The following is a 15,388-nucleotide window of genomic DNA, read 5'->3' as shown; positions in this document are numbered from 1 at the left end:
GGGGGAGGGGCCGGCTCCCGGCAAGCGGCGGAGCAACGGAGCAAAATCAGGACTTTTAAAAGTCTGTTCCGCTGAGGGACATCGCTCCAGAGGCTTAACTGGGGTGAAGCCCAGGCGGGGTCAGCGCGGCCTCAGGTCCCGCAGGGTCGCAGAAGGATCGGGGGTGTCTGAGAGTCGCAGAGCTTACCGGTATTAGAACGGGGAAGCCGGCTGCAGAGACAGAGCCGAGGAGTGACTCTCAGCTCGGGGTTGCCTTGAACTGGTCGCAGGCTTGGTCAGCTCGGAGGGCGGCCGGAGGCCAGGGTGACGGCAGTCATTGGGCGCTGTTCTCTGAGGGCGCACTGAGGAGTGGGGCCCCCGGCTCTCGGCTCCTCGGGCCGGAGACCGGGAGGCCGCCATCTTCATTCCGTCCTCCGGACTCTACGGAAAGCGCTCAGGGAAACAAAGCTCCCAAAAGCAAACCCGATCGATCGGATTACTCAGCCCGACCCTGGGTAGGGCGGTGCAACTCCGCCTGGGGCAAAGACGCTTGAGAATCACTACAACAGGCCCCTCCCCCAGAAGAACAATGGGAAACCCAGCCAGGACCAAGTTCACCTACCAAGGAGTGCAGTTTCAATACCAAGGAGAGTGGCGGAATTCCAAGGAGAAGAAAGCAAAGCATGGAACTCATGGCTTTCTCCCCATGATTCTTTAGCCTTGCAGTTAATTTAATTTTTTTTTTCTTTTTCAATTTTTTTTTCTTTTTCTCTTCTTCTGCTAAATTTTTTTAACTTTTACCATTTTCTTTTTAACGTTTGTTAAATAGTTTATCTAAGATATATATATATTTTCCTCTTTTTATATTTTTTCTTTATTCGGCTTCTTTTTTTAATAGTTTCTTTTTTTTTTTTCTTTCTGAGCCCCTTTTTATCCCCTTTCTCCCCCCTCACAATTTGGGATCTCTTCTGATTTGGATAAAGCATATTTTCCTGGGGTTGTTGCCACCCTTTTAATATTTTACTTGCTCCTTCATAAACTCTTATCTGGACAAAATGACAAGGCGGAAAAATTCACAACAAAAAAAAGAACAAGAGGCAGTACCAAAGGCTAGGGACCTAATCAATACAGACATTGGTAATATGTCAGATATAGAGTTCAGAATGACGATTCTCAAGGTTCTAGCCGGGCTTGAAAAAGGCATGGAAGATATTAAAAGCAACCCTCTCAGGAGATATAAAAGCCCTTTCTGGAGAAATAAGAGAACTAAAATCTAACCAAGTTGAAATCAAAAAAGCTATTAATGAGGTGCAATCAAAAATGGAGGCTCTCACTGCTAGGATAAATGAGGCAGAAGAAAGAATTAGCGATATAGAAGACCAAATGACAGAGAATAAAGAAGCTGAGCAAAAGAGGGACAAACAGCTACTGGACCACGAGGGGCTAATTCGAGAGATAAGTGACACCATAAGACGAAACAACATTAGAATAATTGGGATTCCAGAAGAAGAGTAAACAGAGAGGGGAGCAGAAAGGTATATTGGAGAGAATTATTGGAGAGAATTTCCCCAATATGGCAAAGGGAACAAGCATCAAAATCCAGGAGGTTCAGAGAACCCCCCTCAAAATCAATAAGATAGGTCCACACCCCGTCACCTAATAGTACAATTTACAAGTCTTAGTGACAAAGAGAAGATCCTGAAGCAGCCCGGGAAAAAGAAGTCTGTAACGTACAATGGTAAAAATATTAGATTGGCAGCAGACTTATCACAGAGACCTGGCAGGCCAGAAAAAGCTGGCATGATATATTCAGAGTACTAAATGAGAAAAACATGCAGCCAAGCATACTATATCCAGCTAGGCTATCATTGAAATAGAAGGAGAGATTAACAGCTTCCAGGACAAACAAAAGCTGAAAGAATTTGCAAATACCAAACCAGCTCTACAGGAAATATTGAAAGGGGTCCTCTAAGCAAAGGGAGACCCTCAAAGTAGTAGATCAGAAAGAAACAGAGACAATATACAATAACATCACCTTACAGGCAATACATGGCACTAAATTCATATCTCTCAATACTTACCCTGAATGTTAATGGGCTAAATGCCCCAATCAAAGACACAGGGTATCAGAATGGATAAAAAAACAAAACCCATCTATATGTTGCCTACAAGAAACTCATCTTAACCCGAAGAACCTCCAGGTTTAAAGTGAGGGGGTGGAAAAGAATTTACCATGCTAATGCATCAGAAGAAAGCAGGAGTGGCAATCCTTATATCAGATCAATTAGATTTTAAGCCAAAGACTATAATAGAGATGAGGAAGGACACTATATCATACTCAAAGGAACTGTCCAACAAGAGAGATCTAACAATTTTAAATATCTATGCCCCTAACGTGGAGCAGCAACTATATAAACCAATTAATAACAAAATCAAAGAAACACATCGACAAGAATACAATAATAGTAGGGGATTTTAACACTCCCCTCACTGAAATGGACAGATCATCCAAGCAAAAGATCAATAAGGAAATCAAGGCCTTAAATGACACACTGGACCAGAAGGACATCACAGATATATTCAGAACATTTCATCCCAAAGCAACAGAATACACATTCTTCTCTAGTGCACATGGAACATTCTCCAGGATAGATCACATTCTTGGTCCTAAATCAAGTCTCAACTGGTATCAAAAGATTGGGATCATTCCCTGCATATTTTCAGACCACAATGCTCTGAAGCTAGAACTCAATCACAAGAGGAAATTTGGAAAGAACCCAAATACATGGAGACTAAACAGCATCCTTCTAAAGAATGAATGGGTCAACCAGGTCAATAAGAAGAATTGGAAAAAATTCATGGAAACAAATGATAATGAAAACACAAACGGTTCAGAATCTGTGGGACACAACAAAGGCAGTCCTGAGAGGAAAATATATAGCGGTACAAGCCTTCTCAAGAAACAAGAAAGGGTCTCAGGTACAAAACCTAACCCTACACCTAAAGGAGCTGGAGGAAAGAACAAGAAGAAACCCCTAAACCCAGCAGGAGAAGAGAAATCATAAAGATCAGAGCAGAAATCAATGAAATAGAAACCAAAAAACAATAGAACAAATCAACGAAACTAGGAGCCTGGTTCTTTGAAAGAATTAATAAGATTGATAAACCCTGGCCAGACTTATCAAAAAGAAAAGAGAAAGGACCCAAATCAATAAAATCATGAATGAAAGAGGAGAGATCACAACAAACACCAAAGAAATACAGACAATTATAAGAACATACTATGAGCAACTCTACGCCAACAAATTTGACAATCTGGAAGAAATGGATGCATTCCTAGAGACATATAAACTACCACAACTGAACCAGGAAGAAATAGAAAGCCTGAACAGACCCATAACCAGTAAGGAGATTGAAACAGTCATCAAAAATCTCCAAACAAACAAAAGCCCAGGGCCAGACGGCTTCCCGGGGGAATTCTACCAACCATTTAAAGAAAAACTAATTCCTATTCTCCTGAAACTGTTCCAAAAAATAGCAATAGAAGGAAAACTTCCAAACTCATTTTATGAGGCCAGCATCACCTTGATCCCAAAACCAGACAAGGATCCCATCAAAAAAGAGAACTACAGACCAATATCCTTGATGAACACAGATGCAAAAATTCTCGCCAAAATACTAGCCAATAGGATTCAACAGTACGTTAAAAGGATTATTCACCACGACCTAGTGGGATTTATTCCAGGGCTGCAAGGTTGGTTCAACATCCACAAATCAGTCAATGTGATACAACACATTAATAAAAGAAAGAACAAGAACCATATGATACTCTCCATAGATGCTGAAAAAGCTTTTGACAAAGTACAGCATCCCTTCCTGATCAAACTCTTCAAAGTGTAGGGATAGACGGCACATACCTCAATATGATCAAAGCCATCTATGAAAAACCCACCGCAAATATCATTCTCAATGGAGAAAAACTGAAAGCTTTTCCGCTAAGGTCAGGAACACGGCAGGGATGTCCGTTATCACCACTGCTATTCAACATAGTACTAGAAGTCCCTAGCCTCAGCAATCAGACAACAAAAGGAATTAAAGGCATCCAAATCGGCAAAGAAGAAGTCAAACTATCACTCTTTGCAGATGATATGATACTCTATGTGGAAAACCCAAAAGACTCCCTCCAAAACTGCTAGAACTTGTACAGGAATTCAGTAAAGTGTCAGGATATAAAATCAATGCACAGAAATCAGTTGCATTTCTCTACACCAACACAAGACAGAAGAAAAGAGAAATTAAGGAGTCCATCCCATTTACAATTGCACCCAAAACTATAAGATACCTAGGAATAAACCTAACCAAAGAGACTAAGAATCTATACACAGAAAACTATAAAGTACTCATGAAAGAAATTGAGGAAGACCCAAAGAAATGGAAAAATGTTCCATGCTCCTGGATTGGAAGAATAAATATTGTGAAAATGTCTATGCTACCTAAAGCAATCTACACATTTAATGCAATTCCTATCAAAGTACCATCCATTTTTTCAAAGAAATGGAACAAATAATCCTAAAATTTATATGGAACCAGAAAAGACCTCGAATAGCCAAAGGAATATTGAAAAAGAAAGCCAAAGTTGGTGGCATCACAATTCCGGACTTCAAGCTCTATTACAAAGCTGTCGTCATCAAGACAGCATGGTACTGCACAAAAACAGACACATAGATCAATGGAACAGAATAGAGAGCCCAGAAATAGACCCTCAACTCTATGGTCAACTCATCTTCGACTAGCAGGAAAGAATGTCCAATGGAACAAAGACAGCCTCTTCAATAAATGGTGTTGGGAAAATTGGACAGCCACATGCAGAAAAATGAAATTGGATCATTTCCTTACACCACACACGAAAATAGACTCAAAATGGATGAAGGATCTCAATGGTGAGAAAGGAATCCATCAAAATCCTCGAGGAGAACACAGGCAGCAACCTCTTCGACGTCAGCCGCAGCAACATCTTCCTAGGAACATCACCAAAGGCAGGGAAGCAAGGGCAAAAATGACTTTTGGGATTTTATCAAGATCAAAAGCTTTTGCACAGCAAAGGAAACAGTGAACAAAACCAAAGACACTGACAGAATGGGAGAAGATATTTGCAAATGACATATCAGATAAAGGGCTAGTGTCCAAAATCTATAAAGAACTTAGCAAACTCAACACCCAAAGAACAAAGAATCCAATCAAGAAATGGCAGAGGACATGAACAGACATTTCTGCAAAGAAGACATCCAGATGGCCAACAGACACATGAAAAAGTGCTCCATATCACTTGGCATCAGGGAAATACAAATCAAAACCACCATGAGATATCACCTCACACCAGTCAGAATGGCTAAAATTAACAAGTCAGGAAATGACAGATGCTGGCGAGGATGCGGAGAAAGGGGAACCCTCCTACACTGTTGGTGGGAATGCAAGCTGGTGTAACCACTCTGGAAAACAGCATGGAGGTTCCTCAAAATGTTGAAAATAGAACTACCCTATGACCCTGCAATTGCACTGCTGGGTATTTACCCTAAAGATACAAACGTAGTGATCCGAAGGGGCACGTGCACCCGAATGTTTATAGCAGCAATGTCTACAATAGCCAAAATATGGAAAGAATCTAGATGTCCATCTACAGACGAATGGATAAAGAAGATGTGGTATATATACACAATGGAATACTATGCAGCCATCAAAAGAAATGAAATCTTGCCATTTGCGACGACGTGGATGGAACTAGAGGGTATCATGCTTAGCGAAATAAGTCAATCGGAGAAAGACAACTATCATATGATCTCCCTGATATGAGGGAGAGGAGATGCAACATGGGGGGTTGAGGGGTAGGAGAAGAGTAAATGAAACAAGATGGGATTGGGAGGGAGACAAACCATAAGTGACTCTTAATCTCACAAAACAAACTGAGGGTTGATGGGGGAAGGGGGTTGGGAGAGGGGGGTGGTGTTATGGATATTGGGGAGGGTATGTACTATGGTGAGTGCTGTGAAGTGTGTAAACCTGGCGATTCGCAGACCTGTACCCCTGGGGATAAAAATATATGTTTATAAAAAATAAAAAAAAATTATATAAAAAAAAAAAAACTAACAGTGTATTCTTATGCTAGATTCAACCATAAATAACTATGGCCCTTTGATTTAAGTCTGTGATCACTTGGAATTGCTGGCCAGTGTTTACCTCTTGACTTTCCAGATACTGCAATGCCAAAAATAGTTTTCAAGAGGTCTGAAAGCAGGGTCAGTTTATGATTGTGAAATGTGTAGTGGTAACATTACCCAGGCACCTAGAGGGGCTTTGAGGTGTCTATGATCAGAGACTGTGTGATGCCTAGGGTGCCCTTTGGTTCTTCTCAAGGTCCTTTACTGATGTTGGTGACTTTCCCATCCATATCCAGACAGCCCACTATTACCACAAACCCACCTCTTATCAATAACTTTCAGCCTCAGTATGGAAACCCCATAGAAGTTCTTTTTCTCCCCTCCTTTACATTCTCTAATAAAACCCTAAGAAAATCAAAACCAACATATTGTGTAGAAAAGTATCTTTTGGAGTCCTACAGAATTGCATACAACCTACCTAGCATCTTGGGGTCATAATGAATAGGAACCCTATGGCCAAAGGAGCAGACACAGCAACATTATAAACAGAACTACTATACAAAGTTAAAGCAAATAGAGAAGTTGAACTAGCAGAGATTTGAAAAGCCATTAATTGCTTTGTTTCCATTCTTAATACATAGTTTCCTTCTCATGGCTGAAAGAGTAGGGATTCCAATCACTAGCTAGGTATCCTTTGGTAAGGATTCTCTGTACTTTGACTTCTTCAAGGAAAGCAAAGACAAATTTGCACTTACCTTGAGGTGTTGCATGAAAGCATTTTATACAGAGCAGCTCTGCCCAATAGAAATATAATGAGGGCCACAAATGGGAAGCATAGTATAATTTTACCCCATTTAATTAAAAAAATTTTTTGAGAGATAGAGAGATAGAGTGCGAGTGGGGGGGTGGTGTAGAAGGAGAGGGAGAGAGGGAATCTTAAGCAGACTCAACAGCCCGTGTGGAGCCTGACATGGGGCTCAGTCTCACGACCCTGAGATCATACCTGAGCCGAAACCAAGAGTTGGATACTAAACCCACCAAGCCACCTAGGCATCCCATGTATTCTTTTCTTAACTGAAGTATAGTTGACATACAATATTTATTCATTGCAGGTATACAACATAATGATTTGATAATTATGTATATTGTAAAATGCTCACCATGAAAGTGTAGTTACCATCTATCTCTATACAAAGTTATCACAATATTATTGGTTATATTTTCTAGGCTGTATTTTCCATCCCTATGGCTTATTTATTGTATAATTGGACATTAGTACCTCTTAATCCCCTTCACCATTTCTGCCCATCTGGAACCTATTTCTGGTTCCCTTCTGGAACCACCAGTTTGTTCCCTGTATTTATGAGTCTGTCTCATTAGTATGATTTTAAGTTTTTTAGTGGTCAAATATTTTAAAAAGAAGGAAGTGAAAGTAATTTAATGTTTTAACCTATTTCTTTAAAGTTTACCCAATATGATTTAAACATGTAGTCCATATAAAATCTATTAAAGTTATATTTTACCTTCTTGCCGTCCCATATGAAGTATTGAAATCCATATGTAGTTTACATCTTCAGCACATCTCATGTCAACCAGGAATTTTTCAAATGCTCAAGAGCCACATGTTACTAATGGCTACCATATCAGGAAATGGTTCTAAAGCATTAAATATAGGTTTTCTATTATTATTATTTTGTTTTTGGTCAGTCACTAATTCTTCCTCACTGAGTTCCTTAATTAGTGCTTCGGGCTGAGTGGTGAAAGTCTTAATTCCCCAGGTCGTATCTCTTGACTATTACTTCAAATCCAGTACCTTCTCTGACCTAGCGCTGAGAGAGCCATGACCAGGGTCATCCCAGGATTATCCTGGAAACCGACTTCCTGCCATGTGCTAAAGCTGGCAGCCTGCTTACTGACCTAGTCAGTTGGAGCATCTGAGCAACACTGCAGCCTTCTGCACGAACTGCTTATGATTACTTGTCTGCAAACACTTGCCAAGTGGCTGGACTTTTCCTTGGCTAACCTCGATCGAAGATGGTTGTGGCTCTCTAGCAACACAGAACAGGTGCTAGTCCATACAGATTGCAGCAAAGTCTCAAAAATTTCCAAATTTGAACCCACGAGCTTTCCCCCTAACATGCGTCAGTCTCTACGGGAGACCCTGTGAACAATATTTCCAATGAAATATATCATAATTTCACCACTTCCCACCGATTCACGACTAACAGTTGATTCAAAACACCATCATCTCTTGCCTGGGCTATCATAGTAGCTTCTTATCTGGTCTTCCTGTTTCTACCCTTGCCCCTCTTAAGTATATTCTGCACCAGCAATCAGACTGATCCTGTTAACATGCAAGGTGGTTCATACCACTCCTGGATCCACACCCTCCAATGGCTTCCCATCTCAGTCACAGTAAAAAGCCAAAGTCCTTACACTGGCCTATAAGATGTTTTGCAATAACTCTCTTAGGACCCCACCTCCCCACTCTCTTAACTCTGCTCTAGACCTTCTTGCTGTTCCTTCTGCAGAGCAGGCAGAGTCCTCAGAGCCCTGGCACTTGAGTTTCCCCTGCCAGGAATGTGTACCCCCAAGATAGTCCCATGGTGTGTCCCCCTATGTCCTTCATGTCATTAGTCAAATGTTACCTTATCAGTGAGGACAGGCCTTATCATCTTGTTCATTACGGCAGTCCCCTACCAATACTAAATCTCCTTTCCTTGTTCAGTTCTTTTTGTAGAACTTATCACCATCTAACATTACACATTTTATTTACATATTTATATGTATTTTTTTCTTGTCTGTCCAGTTTTCTCCTACACCATATATATATATGGTTTACTCCTGGATTTCCAGAAGCTGCATAGTGCTGACACCTAGTAGGTGACCAATAAATATTTGTTGAATGACTGAATGAATAAAAACAGTGGCTGCAACCTTGCCCTGGATTACCCTCTCAAGTGGCAAAAGGAAACAAAAGTGTCCTGATGCATGCAGAAAGCCCTGGGCCCTGCACATTAGGAAGTCTGGCTCTGCTCCCTCCGGAACTCTGAAAAGCATTTCCTGGGAACCCCTCCACAGATCACTGCCCATTTCTTTCTGACATGGAGGTGGGTTGTCACAAATGCAAACAGACCAGAAGGAAGAGCAGGAAGAATGGAAGAACAAAGACATTTGCCACCCACCCTTGGTTTACCTCCTTGCAATTGCGAAGCACTCCAGGCTGTGTCTTTGGTTCTTCCCTCAGCCTGACCCATACTTGGCTGCTTTCACAGAATTTAACTTAAAAAAAAATTATGCCCTGGCTACTTTGAGCAGGCCCGAAGGCTGTATGTACACATATAAAGTGTAGTAAAAGATTAAAGCAAATTTTCAGATTACAAAAAAAACCCAGAATCCATCAACCAGATGGCTTGTTCAGCCTGAGTAATGACTAAAGTTTCCTGACTTCTCCACTTTCTTTGAAACTACACCTTTAACCCCCAGTTCACATATTTGCTCAAAACACCATCTCTAGGGCACCTGGGTGGCTCAGTGGGTTGAGTCGCTGCCTTCGGCTCAGGTCATGATCTCAGGGTCCTGGGATCGAGGCCCGCATCGGGCTCTCTGCTCAGCAGGGAGCCTGCTTCCCTCTCTCTCTCTCTCTCTGCCTGCCTCTCTGTCTACTTGTGATCTCTGTCAAATAAATAAATAAAATCTTTAAAAAAAAAAAAAACACCATCTCTACTAGGCAAGGTATTTTCCATCTAAATTTCCCTATATAGATGTTAAAGTACTTGTGTTATTAGTTTCCCACTGAGTTGAAATACAAATGACTTAGCTACACAATATAGTCATCTAGATATTCGGGTTGCAAAAACTAGCAGAGGCTAATCTTTTTATTCAGTATGAGTGAAATCTAGAACACTCGGGTAGAGCAAATCTTGGACACCAGGGTCATTTGAGACAGACTTCTGATGTGAGAAATATCTGAGGATAGAACTCCAGTTGGATCTGATCGACAATTGTGGACAATGGCTGTGTAGTTACTGGGGACAGCCTGCCAGGCTTGGCCCACTGAGTCAGATCCCAGAGACCGCCTTTTCTCCTCCACATGTTGATCTGGTCCCTCCCAGACACCTGGTACAGAAGTCCTGCAGACTAAGGACATTCCACATTTGTTGTAGCTTGGCGTCCTTAGATTTCGTGGGAACTCCAGTGGTTCAACATTCCTCTGCATGCTGGCCTTCTTCCTAAGACACAATACCACGTTCCAAAGCCACAAAGAGTAGAAAGGTCCGATAGAGTCCCTGCCCTCATGGAGCATGTAGCTGACTTGGAGAAGACAGACTTTGAACAAGTGAGCAATCACTGCATTCTCTGAAAAGTTATCTGGATCTGTCAGATCATGAGTCTTCATGGATCTTCTACTAGTTAACATCCCTTTTCTCTGTCACCACCTCCTCTGTCCTGGGGTCCTTCCTGAGGCTCAGGGTGGATACCACCAACGACATTGAGTGGCTGTGCTGCACCTCAGCAGGACAAAAATGGGAGGGAGAACTACATCTGTAGTTGTTAACCAATATTTATTGAGTGTTTATTTTACAGCAGACTCTATGCTTCTCATGTATTATATCATTTAATTATCATAACAACTGCCAAGGTTGATGTTATTAGCAATTCTGGTTTTTTAAAAAAATATTTATTTACTTATTAAGTAATCTCTACCCCCAATGTGGGGGTCAAAGTCATGGCCCCAAGATCAGGAGTCATATGTTCTTCCAACTGAGCCAGCCAGGCACCCCAGTGATTCTGTTTTAATAGCAGTAATTATAACATTTAGAGAGGTTATGTAACTTGCCCAGGATTAAATAGTAAATTAAGGGGCTGGAATTAAGATCCAGTTGTTAGATCCCAAGGCCCATATGTTCAAACCATATAACAATACTGCTTCCCTCATTTCTAGTGGCAAAAAAGAAATCTAGCAAGTTACATTCATGCCAGTTTTTCTTAGTTATCCAAAACAGAATCCTCTGCAGAATGAAAGAACTATTAATAATTAACCCCCCTTCGAGATGGCAAATATAAGCCAGGTCTTTTTTAGGCAAATTGGGGCATGTACTTACTTTTATATGCAATCTTGGGCTGAATTTTCAGGAATGTATAAATTTAAATCACAAAAATGTAAAGTATTAATTACTTTGGTTTCCATAAATTCATAAATCTAAGACATAGCTTATGATTGTATAAAAGCTAATGTTTTCATAGTTCCAGGTACCTAAAGAAAGCTAATGCTTAGAGAGAGAAGTCAAAGAAAAATAAACTAAAGATCCATGTCTAATCTTGAACCATCTCTCATTTCCATTGGCACTCATGTTTTTGAGTTAGCAGGGGAGACTGATGATGAACTATAGGACTTTATGTTCCCCTTATGATCTTATCTCCCAGTATATGGTTGGATTCATTCATTCCTCAAAATATTTATTAAGTGCTCAAGTGTTTTTTTGTGTATGTGCATGCCAGGCACTAGAGATAAACAAGCTGAGTAAGTCATAATGCCTGCTCTCTAGATTTTCCATCAGGTGATAGAGGCAAACACACAAATGATAAACTCAGTGGTGTAATTTCTGTCCAGGCATAGGCTTCCTCTAAGCCTCCCAAGTTATGAAAACACTAGCCTTCTACCACCATGGGTTTATGCCTCCAAGTTAAAATTTTAAGGATACCAAAGTATCTAGTGCTTCACTTTCCTCTGTGACTTACAATTTCTAGATCATTTTAACATAAATTATTGTTTTTAATCCTTACAATAACAATGGAAAGAGAGTACTTCAGCTTCAGTTGGTAGATGAGAAAGCTGCATTTTTGAGTTTTCCAAGACCATAGGGCTAATAAGCTGGGGTGTCAGGATGTGAAAATTCAAGGTTTTTATTTACAAATCAGAGCTATTGCCAGAGTGCCTTCATAGAATACACTGGAAGGAAATGAATAAAACCCAAATCTTTTACCAATAAACTCTTGCAGAATTAAATTTGAGCTTCAGAGCTATTGCAACTTCTCTTCCATCCTTCTGGAGATTATTCTCAAAATATTGAAATGGCCATTATCAACCACATACATAAAAATATATTTTAAAGACCAAGTGATCTTTACATTAACATAAATCAGCTAATCTCAAAATTAGCCAGCAATGTCCATTTGTTAAAAGGAAAGAAATCACTTTAATGATGGAGGTGGGACTGTTTGATACTCATGCACAATACACAGCCAAAAATTTGGTCATTGTGGGGTCCCTGTGCCACTGCTCTCACAGCTACTCAGGATAGAAAGTAAATCCAGTGCATGAAGTCAGAGAACTGACTTTGAATGCCAGCTTTTCCACTTATTTAACTTTGGGATCTCAATTTCCCTCTCTGCACGTGGGGATGGTAACATGGATGAGCACTCTCCTCCTTATATTGAAGGTTATAAAAAAAAAAAAAAAACGTAAGCAGACAACCGACACAGGTCATAAGCAGCCTGTACATGGATGACAGTCATTGCTTAAACCTTGAAACATGCCTTAAACACAACGAAGTGCAAAGAGTTATTCAGAATCATTCACTGCTCCATTGAAAGAGTACTTTGAGTTTACCATTCTCATGACAAAAAGAGCTCAACACCAAATATAGCTGGAGATTACCAGGCATTTTGAAAATAAGATTGGATTAAGAGTTAGGGAAACCTGGGTTTGAATTCAGTCTCTGAGGACTTGAACTTTCTGAGTCTCCTTTCTGTAATCTGTGAAATAGGAATAAAAACATCTTTTCTGTAGTGAAGACTATAGTAAGTACAAAAAGCACCCAAGGGGGAACTCAATGAGGGTAGGGGGTTGGTTTTATCATGTGGACTGTTAATTTCCCAGTGTGTCACCCACGGTCTCCACATGCCAATGTTCACTAGTGAACTGACGGGAGCACTTTGCTGGCTCAGGATGAATGCTAAATGGGTCATCACTATTTTTAAAAAATAGCGCTTTCTGGTATAGAGATTTGGGACCAAGGTATTGAAGGGCACTTCGCACTGTTCACAATGTAATGGAACCATTGGGCTTGGATGAAATACCCAACAAGACAGACACCATGTCACCCCAAATTTAAATGTCATCAAGAGGCAAATGACGCCTTTCTCAACACCCCATTTTGGCAATAAAAATTTGCTCTGTTTGACTCTCCTTATCAGCAGGGGCAATGGTATGTTCACATATTGATCTATTGTTTCACAAATGTCCTTTTATAACCCAAACTCCAAGTTCAGAGCTCCCCGTGACTGAAATCCTGTTCCACTCACTACCTATGTAGATAGCTAGGCAAAAAAAAAAAAGCTATAGTTTTTGTGAAACCCACCATTATAGTCACGATTTCTACAACTGAATCCAGCCATATTTGCCAAGAAAATTCAAACACTGCAGGCGGAATTGGGAGAGGTCCTTATGTGTCCACAAAAGCAAGCCTGAGTGTTTGAACTGACTTTTGCAGATAAATACATATGATCTTAAATGATCACTTACTATGTGCCATCCTCTGCATGAAATTCTTCGCATGTACTAAATATCTTATAATCCCATTAAATTATCCAGACAAATCTGATAGGTGAGTGATATGATCCTACTTTACAAGTGGGTACCAAGACCAGAACCTGCTGTGAATAAAAGCCCCCATTTCTCTACATGCTCCAAATAAAAACAGCATCTACTTCAATTTTACTTCATCACCCACACAATTTTCTAAGGTACCCTTTTGACTTTATGAGATAAAGGAAACAAAACAGCTTAGAACTCTTATCTTCCAGTAAATAGAGGTTTTTGGGGTTTGTGGGGGATAAAAGGGATAAAAACCCTTATAATATCACTTTGGAATCTCAACTAAAACACTCAGCATCTCCAGATTATTTTATAGTCATAATCAAAAAATAATCCAGTGAGGGGGGTGTCTGGGTGGCCTGGTCGGTTGAGCATCTGACTCTTGATTTCAGCTCAGGTCATGATCTCAGGGTCATGAGATAGAGACCTACATAGAGCTCCACACTGAGCAGGGAGTCTGCTTGAATTCTCTCTCTCCCTCTTCTGCTGCCTCTCCCCCTGCTCGTTCTATTTCAAATAAATAAATAAAACTTTAAAAAAAATTATCCATTGACTATTTAGGGATCCAGGAGATTCCACAACTTGTGTTATTCTGAGAGGATCTGCTGCTATGGTAACTTAGCTGAAGGGCAAGGAAGTGAGAGCATGAGAGATTAATTTAGAAATTATTAGTTTAGAGATGAATACAAAGACTCCATTCCTTTTTTGAGAGGCGATGGGTGACCAACCAGACCAAATGCCATTCCCACAGTGTGTTTTTAGTTCTCAGACTTTACCAGTGAGACTGAAGTTCAGGGTACAATTTGTTATCAACAAGGACCAAGTACATTGGGATACAGTTATGCCAGGATGAAAACAATCATTAAGTGTTTTGGGGTGCCTTTTTTGCACAGCTTGCAAATTCTCTTGTTTACCCTGGTAAACACTGAGTCATTTCTGTGAACCCTCTATCTGATTGATACATGGCCTAAGCCACTCATCCTAGGGGTGGATGTCTCCACTTTGGGGATAACGAACAGAAAAAGACAAGGACACATTTCTAAAGGAGGTGCAGGCCTTCTGTCCTCAACAGTGTGGATTCTGGTTCTGATGTGTTGCAGATTAACAATATTAGTGTTACACCATGCAGTTTGCAAAGTGCCTTTATAGTGAAGTCTCCTTTTGTTTTCATCCAAAGAGGCAAATACACAAAGAAATTGAGGGTCATGGAGGGTCACTGACTTACCCAAGTGATATGAGTAGGAAGTGAAAGAGCTTTAGGTCTGTGGCTCTCACACCTGGGTATGCATCAGGGTTATGTGGAAGTCTTGTGTGCCTGCCCCAGCTCCTGATGCACGAGTGAGCAGGTCGAGGTGGGGCCTGAGAACCTGCATGTCTCACTAATTCCTGGGTGATGCTGATGCTGCTACTCTTCCATGGACCCCATGTTGAGGACCACCGGAATAAAAGACGGGTTTCTGATTCCTAGCCATGCCTCCTCTTTCTAGACCCCACTGCCCATGTACAACAAATCACCACAGATCCACTGGTTATCTCCCTCCAGACACTTTAAATTAATCTTTCTTTGAAATGCAAACCACAAAGTCTTATTCAAACAATTCAAACGTTTCCAATGGAATACCTTCTATCTTATGAAAACATTTTAACAAAAATG

The sequence above is a fragment of the Lutra lutra genome, chromosome 8, assembly GCF_902655055.1.
Source record: "Lutra lutra chromosome 8, mLutLut1.2, whole genome shotgun sequence".
Lineage (NCBI taxonomy): Eukaryota > Metazoa > Chordata > Mammalia > Carnivora > Mustelidae > Lutra > Lutra lutra.
The sequence above is the reverse complement of the archived record's forward strand: the minus strand, read 5'-3'. Positions refer to the sequence as shown.